Raw genomic sequence first — 8,220 nt, forward strand, 5'->3', positions numbered from 1 at the left:
AGAGAACTGTTGTATTTACAGATGGTGGAGATCTAGGCACTATTGGTGTAAGTTAAAATGTAGCGGGGGAGGACTTTACAGGAGAGGAGAAATACTCTATAGAAGTCTGATTATATAGGTCGTTGTTATTTAGTCTGGTAGTCTTCCGCTTTTACTACAGCCTGTTGTAACGTCGGAAATGTATATCCTCCTATTTCCATCTATTGTACTATAATTTTTTTTCCTTGCTTTGTTACCTCAAGATATGACATTTCTGTCTCTTTATATATTGTAATTGTTTTACTGTTTGTATATATATATATATATATATATATATATATATATATATATATATATATATATATATGCATTTATGTTTGTTTGTTTTGTGAATATTATTTGTATTTTTACGCTGGGTCTTGCCTAGGGAAAACTGCTATCGAACGATTACATCGATAGGTCGTGTGAAGAATCAAAGTGTGTAGGATCTTTGGTAGTGTTAACTCTGCCGCGTGGAGCGCGAGCAGAGGGAGTCTGTCTGGAGTAGCGAGTGGAGCAGGTGTGTTGTGTGAAGCTCCCGCGAGTTGCCGCGCTTTCGGGGTTTGGCAGCATGTAATTGCGCTCGACTTGCGATGATAGTTTCTAACATGGTGTCGCGGACGGGAAGCATTAGCTGGCGCACATCAAGAGCCCGTTTCGTCTGGTGACCGTGTCGAGAAAAAGGCGCGCCAACATCCAGCTTCTGCAACAGCGACGGCCGACAATGAGTGACTGTCGCCACCTCCTCGATCGACGGTTTCAAACCTTCAATCAACCAACAAGGAAGTCTGGAAGCACGTAAAGTTTTAGAACTGTATGGCAGACCTCAGCTTTTAAAACTGTTCAAATCACAAAATTACAGCAACGTAGCATGAACCTTTGTTGCTCATTGTCCCAATTGCATTACCAAGCAGGGTCCCTTCCTTTTCCGGAATGAACCCGAGTGTCGTTGAAATTCAAACGCCAGCATTAAAGCAGCATCATTCGATTTCATTGCTTTAATTTCAAAGTTCAATATTTAGATTACACAAGCACAAATTAAGAGTGCGAGTTTTGTTACCGTATTTTAGCTTACCTGTGACAGCAGCTCAGCTTGGTAAGTACTAAATTTTACTATTGTTAATTGTTCAGAATCATTTAATTCAAGTTCAAAGTTAAATCTCTTATTTCTAAATTGCGTAGATTCAAGTAGCTTTTGAAATGATTGTTGTGGTAGTCCAAGACTAACCGTGTTTTACTGAATTTCGATGTGCTTCAGAAAGAAAGCTCACTATTAACTTCAGTCACTAAATTAAATTTCGATTATCCGGTTTTATTAATTCTTTTGCTAAATTAAGTCAGAGTGTAGCGAAATTTATTACTTCTGACAAACTTTCAGTTTTCACACTACACGTGTCAACCTTCAGTTGCCACGCTTCTAGTGCTAATTATATGTGTAATAACCTTTCTCTTTCAGTTACTATAGTAATTGTCCTTAGGACTGGCGACCGTAATTTTCCCCAAATCTCAAATATCTAATTACCGCTAGTTAATTGTTAACGTAACGGTCGCACATTTACTTTATTTATTAAATTTACCCTTTTTCAAAATTAATTTCCGACAGTTTCATTTGCATTTTTCCTTTCATTTAGATGTAGCCCTTTCCTCCCTCTTTACCGACAGATTAACTTCGGTGACGATTGCTTTTCCCAAATTTCTATTAGGTACACGCGGTTTAATTTTTCACTGTCATTAAGGTCGATAAGTGAGGGGGAGGTTACACTGTGACGAAGCCGCGAATCTCATGCTTCAGATTACTTCCTAATTAATCGAGGACAGAAGTTAATTTAGCCCTTAGGTGCCCTTAGATGCAAACTGGAAATAGATGGAAAAATTCAATGGGTAATTATACTTAAACATCTTTATGTTGAATTGTCAGGCAGTGCAAATGTCGGAAACGAAGTTAGAGAACAAGAAACAAAGCAATAAAATGGCATGGTGTTCAAATGATTCTAGTTTGAAAAACAAGCGTATAGGAAAAGATGCAGAGCCAAGAATATGTAGAACAGTAGTGCGATCAGTTATGACATGCAATGCCGGGAAAAGACTGGGAACATTGAAAACAAAAAGACTTGTGGAAACCGCTGAAATGAAATTCTGCGAAGGATTACAGGGAAGACACTGCGAGATAGAGAAGTGAAAGCATTACAAACGGATGTAAAGTGGATTCCATTAATGAGTGAGTATATAAGGGAAAGCGTGAATGGAACGAATAAATGGACAGGATGGATGAACGGAAGATTGTGAAAAACTTAAGAAATAGATTACCAACTGGTAAAAGAAATATTGGTTATCCAAGGAAAAGATGGCGCGACGACCTCAGGTAGCCTGAGGGGTACCCAAGGAAATAGGTTTAGCTTAGGAAGAAAGGAAGAAGAAGAAAAGAAGATAATGATTTACAATCGAAAAAATATATTTTATTCCAGGCTCCATTTGGGAGAACGTAAGCATATGGGCCCTGTTGCATTACATTGGAGGGTTTGTAAGAGTTACAGCATTTTGGTGAAGCGGAAAATAACACAACATAAACATAGCAGATGATAGGCTGGACTAACTTTTTGTAGGAGTGGAGAGTAATATATGTACAAAATCCACATATTTAGCTAGTTGGGGTTTTAATCTGTGGTGTCACCGCCAGACACCACACTTGCTAGGTGGTAGCTTTAAATCGGCCGCGGTCCATTAGTACATGTGGGACCCGCGTGTCGCCAATGTCAGTAATTGCAGACCGAGCGCCACCACATGGCAGGTCTAGAGAGACGTACTAGGACTCGCCCCAGTTGTACGACGACTTTGCTAGCGACTACACTGACGAAGCCTTTCTCTCATTTGCCGATAGACAGTTAGAATAGCCTTCAGCTAAGTCCATGGCTACGACCTAGCAAGGCGCCATTAGCCTTACAGTGCTTGTATTTAAAGAGTCTCATTTGTATCGTCAAGAGTGATGTACCAGAATGATGGATTAAAGTTAAGTATTACAGCAGCTACGTACTTTTCTTTATAGCATTCATTACGTATCCTGTTTCAGACCTCACGCCAGCCGGCGTGTGTAACGCGTGCATTTCGACTACTTCCGAGTGGCGTGGCTGTCTTGTTACGCCACAACATAATCTATTTTAGGCTTTCAGCTCTGTGGTTAATACGTAAGAATTCCATTTTAGTTTACTGGAAAACAATTTTTCGTGGTCTCTGGATTGGCATGGTGAGGTGGAGGCCACGCCGTGGGAACAGGACGTAGTTGGTACGATAATTATTGGCTGCGTCTACGGATGACTCACTCTAATGTGCTCCTGATTACACCAGGAGGTGAACCAAATGAAATGGACCTGAAGCTTAAAGTATAGGTGTAGGACGATGGTAGGAAAGGTGGATAAAAGATGGATGAGAAGTGCCACTTGGGCATATCAACAATGTGGAGCAAATGTAAGAAAGAAAACAGTGTCTTGGACATACCTCCAGTTATATGGAAGATAGAAGAGTTGGTGTTATTTCTGGTCAGGTAGTGTGGGTGATGTGATACAAAAAATGCAATAAGGGAGGCATTGGATATTGGAAGAGCATGGATGCTGAATGTGAAAAGGAGACCGGAACTTCCTTTCTTGTTGTAACCTTTTGAATATTAAGATGCTGCTGTTTAATGATTTATAATTTAGTGCTACAAGAGATGGGTACAGGAATTAGACGTTTGAAGAGAAGTTGAGACGGAAACGTCTCGGGTTAACGGAATGGACAGGTGCCTGTTAAGGTGTTTAGGAATGAAATTTGTAGAGACTGGGTTGGAAGACTTTGCTAAATTCCAAGATGAACTTGATGAAAAACGGAAAGGTTTTCCACGACTCAGAAAATTCGCCTGTGTGAAGTATCACTTCGCGTAAGTCGGAAGAATTTCAAGGAATGAAAGAGTTTCTTTCAGGTGTACGTAGTTAATGCAGTCATAAAAGCAAATCCAACGGCCTTACCGCAGTGGTAATACCGGTTACCGTCAGATCACCGAAGTTAAGCGCTGTCGGGCTGGGCTAGCACTTGGATGGGTGACCATCCGGTCTGCCGAGCGCTGTTGGCAGGTGGGGTGCACTCAGCCCTTGCTAGGTAAACTGAGGAGCTACTTGATTGAGAAGTAGCGGCTGTGGTCTCGTAAACTGACATACGGCCGGGAGAACGGTGTGCTGACCACATGCCCCTCCATCTCCGCATCCAATGATGCCTGTGACCTGAGGATGACACGGCGGCCGGTCGGTACCGTTGAGCCTTTCAAGGCCTGTTCGGAGGGAGTTTAGTTTTTTATTAAAGCGAAATTGATTCATTTTTGGGGTCTTTCTGTGGTTTATTGGTACTGGAAGCAAGGAGCAACAGGCAGGATAGAGATGCCTCTGTGTTCATGGACTAAAAGGAGTGAGAAGTATTGGAAATGAGGTTGGTCAATTATTTTAAAAGTAGTAGAGTGAGAGTGGTTCGCTATACTTAGATTTTTGGGAAAAGGGCTGTTACTGACCAGAAATTAATAGTAAGAAGCAGGTCTGTTGTCAGTGATATGGTGGAAATCTTTCAGTACTTAGAGGAACTAATGGACTGTGTGGTAGTAAGACATGTATTTCAGTACCAGTCCCAGCATTTATTTGGATTCAGTAGCCTCTAACATGTCTTAATTTGTCGGTGGAGTGTGAGTGTATCTCCGTCAGGCATCGGAAGAAATGGATGCGGTAATCAATGGGACTTCCAAAAAAGGAGTATGTTCGAATATTACGCAGTTAAGAGTTTGTGTCCAATTTTGTTATGTATGTATTCAGAATAAGTCTTTCATTTGGTGTTGGAGCAGTTTTGTGTGAACTGAGATTTGACATCAAATATAGAGGAGCTGACGTGAGGCCTTATGTTGGATATATTGAGTAATAAGTGCTCATTTCAAACTGGGCCAATGTCCTCCCTACAAATATATGCAATTTGTCGAGAAGGTTCAAATGGTTCAAATGGCTCTGAGCACTATGGGACTTAACATCTGAGGTCATCAGTCCCCTAGAACTTAGAACTACTTAAACCTAACTAACCTAGGGACAACACACACATCCATGCCCGAGGCAGGATTCGAACCTGCGACCATAGCGGTCGCGCGGTTCCAGACTGTAGCCCCTAGAACCGCTCGGCCACTCCAACCGGCGGCAAGAAGGTGCTAAGACAGCATTTAGGGAGAATGTCTTAGAGTAGTTAGGCTGTGCATGGGTACTACGTCACCTTGTAGACTGTAAGATGATCTGTGACAGTGCCATAGTTCTGGAGGCACTGGCTGTGGATGTACAAAAAATGATTCAAATGGCTCTGAGCACTATGGGACTTAAGGTCATCAGTCCCCTAGAACTACTTAAACCTAACTAACCTAAGGACATCACACACATCCATGCCCGAGGCAAGATACGAACCTGCGACCGTAGCGGTACCGCGGTTCCAGACTGTAGCACCTAGAACCGCTCGGCCACCCCGGCCGGCTGTGGATGTACAGTTCGGTGGCAACAATACTGGTGGGAATGTTACACTTTATACGAGGGAAGAAATCATAAGCGTCGTATGATGGGATCGAATTTATACAGGACGTAATAAAACGATACCAACAAACTTCCAGGGCTGTGGAGGATCTCTTGAGGGAAAAATGGGGGATAGGAACCCACGTCCGAGCACGACATCCAATATCAGTACAGAGTAATAAAGTCGCAGAGGTTAAAACCTGCTGCGAGGCAACCACTTACTCAGACGAGTTTATGTATTGGGGGACTGGAAGGTGTGCTGTGGTAGGCGCGGACGCGTTTGATGCCGCCCAGTGACCCGAACGCCGTTAGGCCAGTTACGAAAAGTTAGTTTACCTATGTTCCATTGTCGTGCAAACTAACAATTGTTGCCGAAGCGATGGCTTAGCGGGAGTCTTTGGCTTCTGTAACTAAGACACATCGTAGGTGGATAATGTTTCTGGACATTGAATCATAGCCTCAATTTGTTCCTCGAGGAAACCTCAGCAAACTCGCTAGGTTTTGGATATCGTTTTGTTACACACTGCATAGTGGCGTAGAAAACAGTTAACACACTCAAGGACATTTAAACATGAAATGCTCGGTGGGAGTGTCGTAAAATGGTGGCTAATACCAAGTCCACCTTGGGCCATGGGAAGTGGGTTATTAGTAATGCCTACAATACAGGGGGAAGTACAGAAGATTTGATACGACAAGAACACAGTAATGCCAGAAACTGACTTCGCAGCAACTTGGCTCATTTCAAGAGGAATCAAAATAAACGTAAACGGGTGTCGACTTATCCGTATATACTCGAATGTTTCTGAGAAAACGATGGTTAAACTTTTCGAGGTACTTTATGTGCCTTTTAGCGGGTAATTCGTTCAAAGGACGAGGTGGTGCAGTGGCTAGCACCACGGCATTATACTTTTGCGCCCCGTGTTCGAAACCCGATTATTACATTTATTTTTGCTTTTCATCTATCTACCCGTCCGCCTGCTTAGCTGGGTGGTACCGTTCTTACCTCCCATCCACTGGGCCCTGTTTCGAATCCCGGCCGGATTGGAGATTTTTTCCGCTGGTGGACTGGGTGTTGTGTCGTCCTCATCATCATTTAATCCTCATCACCGGCCACAAGTCGCCCGGTGTGGCGCCGACTGAACTAAGACTTGCACTTGGCGGTCGAACCTGGATGGGACCTCGCGGCCAACAATGCCAAACGATCATTTCATTATTTATCTGTCCTTGTCCGTAGAAGATAACTACACGAACGGTTTCCAGTGTATACTGAAATAATTTGGACTTATGCGCCTACTAAATGAATTCAATTAAGAAAAAAGGAAAAAATAAATGAATGAGAAAACTATGTAAAATTGTTTTTTGTGAAATTCCCGTAGTGTTCGTTGATTCATCATCAAATGCATGTTCGAGCTTTCGGTAAAGTGATCCGTTATGTATGATTTACTGCAAATATATTGCCACCGCATGAAATCTTAAGCGGTGTTAACGATGTTTTACTGCCGAGTGAGATTCATATGAATAAATGTCACCGTTACAAACCTGTCTTCCCGCGACACTCGCAGTGTCCGGAATTTTTGTGTTTCGAATGTTTCTACGGACGGTCCAAGGTAACCGTCCAAGGAAACGCAACGAATCTTCCGAAGGCATAATCGTAAGAGGAAGATATGAGAATGTAACAATGAAATATAAGAATATGAGAATTTAGAAAGATTGTAATTCCTGAAAGTACCAAACACACATATATTATATAGTAAATGTATGACACTTATTGTGAAGCCTTGTTGTAATTTTACGATTAATCTCTGTATCTCTTAACCTGATAAACACTCGTGCAGTAATCATTGACCGATATGTGTTGTAAATAGGCTGCTTAGGTTTTTACGTTGGTAACGTCACGTAGCGCTCTGTATGAAAATCACTGGCTGTGCTGTGTGCTGTCTGTGGCTGGTTGGCATTCTTGGAATATTCGTTATTGTAGTGTTGGGCAGTTGGATGTGAACAGCGCGTAGCGTTGCGCACTTAGAGGTGTGGCGCCAGCAGTGGTGGATGTGGGGAGAGAGATGGGAGAATTTTGAGAGCGGACGATCTGGACGTGTGTCCATCAGAAAGAGTAAATTTGTAATACTGTATATCATGAACATATATATATGATGACTTTTGAATATTACTAAGGTAAATACATTGTTTGTTGTTTGTTCTCTATCAAAATCTTTCATTTGCTAACTATGCCTATCAGTAGTTAGTGACTTCCGTAGTTAGAATCTTTTATTTAGCTGGCAGTATTGGCGCTCGCTGTATTGCAGTAGTTCGAGTAACGAAGATTTTTGTGAGGTAAGTGATTCATGAAAGGTATAGGTTATTGTTAGTCAGGGCCATTCTTTTGTAGGGATTATTGAAAGTCAGATTGCGTTGCGCTAAAAATATTGTGTGTCAGTTTAGTGTTGATCAGAATAAGTAAAGAGAGAAATGTGTGAGTATGTTAAGTTTTACTCAGCTGTCTTTGTATCAAATACTGTAGAAGTTTACTAGCACAGTCGTTCATAATTTTTCTAAGGGAAGGTTTCAGTTTAAAGAAATGAAAAAATTAAATGAGAGTAATAATCAGATTTCGAACACGGGACACAGAACTGAAAATCTGTGACGTTTT

General features: G+C 41.8%; 1 pseudogene; it reads left to right on the forward strand.

Annotated features, from left to right (window-relative positions):
* The first annotated feature begins 4,002 nt into the window (after positions 1 to 4,002).
* On the forward strand, positions 4,003 to 4,120 carry LOC126163417 (5S ribosomal RNA; annotated as a pseudogene).
* The last annotated feature ends 4,100 nt before the right edge of the window (positions 4,121 to 8,220 follow it).

This window comes from Schistocerca cancellata, chromosome 2 (assembly GCF_023864275.1).
Source record: "Schistocerca cancellata isolate TAMUIC-IGC-003103 chromosome 2, iqSchCanc2.1, whole genome shotgun sequence".
Classification (NCBI taxonomy): domain Eukaryota; kingdom Metazoa; phylum Arthropoda; class Insecta; order Orthoptera; family Acrididae; genus Schistocerca; species Schistocerca cancellata.